The sequence below is a fragment of the Cydia pomonella genome, chromosome 12, assembly GCF_033807575.1.
Source record: "Cydia pomonella isolate Wapato2018A chromosome 12, ilCydPomo1, whole genome shotgun sequence".
Classification (NCBI taxonomy): Eukaryota; Metazoa; Arthropoda; class Insecta; order Lepidoptera; family Tortricidae; genus Cydia; species Cydia pomonella.
The window spans coordinates 2,959,678-2,961,598 of NC_084714.1; the positions used below are offsets into that span (position 1 = coordinate 2,959,678).

At 36.5% G+C, this 1,921-nt stretch overlaps 1 long non-coding RNA gene across 1 annotated transcript; it reads right to left on the reverse strand.

Annotated features, from left to right (window-relative positions):
• Positions 1-249: 249 nt before the first annotated feature.
• On the reverse strand, positions 250-1,675 carry LOC133523267 (uncharacterized). Its single transcript, XR_009800207.1, has 2 exons — positions 1,176-1,675; positions 250-689 (listed from the first exon to the last, which is right to left on the reverse strand). It is a non-coding gene; the product is annotated as an uncharacterized LOC133523267 (long non-coding RNA).
• Positions 1,676-1,921: the final 246 nt, after the last annotated feature.

Sequence of the window (1,921 nt, forward strand, 5' to 3'; positions counted from 1 at the left end):
GTGCATGCGTATTGCATATTCGAGCGATAGAGAGGCAAATAAAGACAGGATATAGTTGCCTTTTCTCAATACAAATTTGAATACTCAAGCCGTAGCCATTTTGGTGGTTATACTGCTTTGTATATGTGCGTAAAAATGTGTATGTGTGGATTTTTAGGGATGTGGACGGGTCGATTTTGATCATATTATATATCGATAAGTGCTACACAGCGAAACTTCGATATCTTCACAAGAAATAAACATCACAGATGGATAATAAATATTTTATAATATAATAAGATAACTAATTTCTTGCAGAAAACATGTTTTAGTAGTTATTTATGTATCGTAATTAAAATATCCTGGTCCTTATTTTACTTTTTAGCTTCTCTATGTGCAATCGGTATGTCAGGCTTCTGTCCAGTGTAACACCGAGATACTTTGGGGAATAGTTATGTTGTAAGGCTGTACCCCGGAATCTAACTCTGAGGGTCTTATGTGCCAGCTTATTGGACAGGTGGAAACAGCAAACTTCGGTCTTAGAAGGATTTAGGCACAGGCGCCAACGGGTGAAAAAGTAGGCGGCAGAGGTCATATAGATATAGCTACATGATAAAAGAAATAGAATCCTCCATTATGCGTGGTCGGACGCCTGTTTTTCTGCCAATGCCTATTCATAAATCTGTTAAGACCTTTTTTCTTGATAACACCTAAAATAATAAGTTTATAATTAATCTCAATGTCTCCAGTTTGCTGTTTATTCAAACAGAAAAATCCAAATTTCTCAGTCATTATACGACCGCTGTCTTATATTATACGCCATTAAAAATTCAACATTAATAACAATTAATTAGGCATATCGTCCAATTTATAGTATGGCACAGGTATTAGTTCTTACAAAGTTGACCTTAATTTACAAATTTTTAAGGAGTTGATGTAAAAGTGAATTGGAAGAAGTTGATAAGCAGACGCAACCAGCTAGTCGCCGAAGCTCCGCTTCCCTCGGATGAGCCAATTAAGCCTGCACCTAACAGGCTCTGGCTCATAGGGGGCTTTGAGCTTGCTGTTGCGTCAATTTTCATATTAACAAAAAAAGCTAGTCTAACAACACAATTAATGATTATTTTGCCGCATTCTTCACTATCTCTCCCTGTCTCACTGCCATCTGACCTTCTAACCCAGAGGGGAAAATATACCTTATTGGGGCTACTTCTTCCTCGTGATATTTTATTTAACCGAAAAGTAATTGGTAAAAGTTAAATGATATTTTGCACACAAGTTACAAGATGTTCATTGTTAAGAGCCGGGGTTAGGACCCACGATCATTGGTTTTAAAATCAAACTTTATATATAATTTGTATTTTTATAATAAATCAGTTTTCTTTTTGACATTTATTAATTGTCAAGATTTTTTTAAATCCTGGACAATTGTCACATGTACGTTTTTATGATAGATCTACATCGACGCAACTGCATGTCATTGTCATGGTTCTTGCGGTATATTTTTATAACGCCAAGATCGGAATTTGGCAGCTAACTCCATCTTGCGTCGAGTAGAAGAATCAAAATCGTACAGAAAAAACTACTCTCTGCCTTAGGATCCCCTTTCAAATGTCATAAATCCAAACATGGCAGCCATACCCATCGACAAAAAAGTCTACCGTTGATCTAATTTCATTTGACAGTTAACTAATACGTATTCGACACGCTTATATTTGACAACTAGAATCCTGACTAGAGCTGGGACTGCGTACCAAAAGTACGTCTCTGTTACTCGTACCAAAAGTACGTCTAAAATACCACTTTTACGAGTATGACCCCCAATAGGCAGTTTACGTATTTGCCGGTCTTAGGCGTCTTACAAATAAGGATTATTTATGCAAATATCGACTTATTATTTCGGTAGGGGTCGGAAATATTATGACGTTTTGAGTGAAGGCTA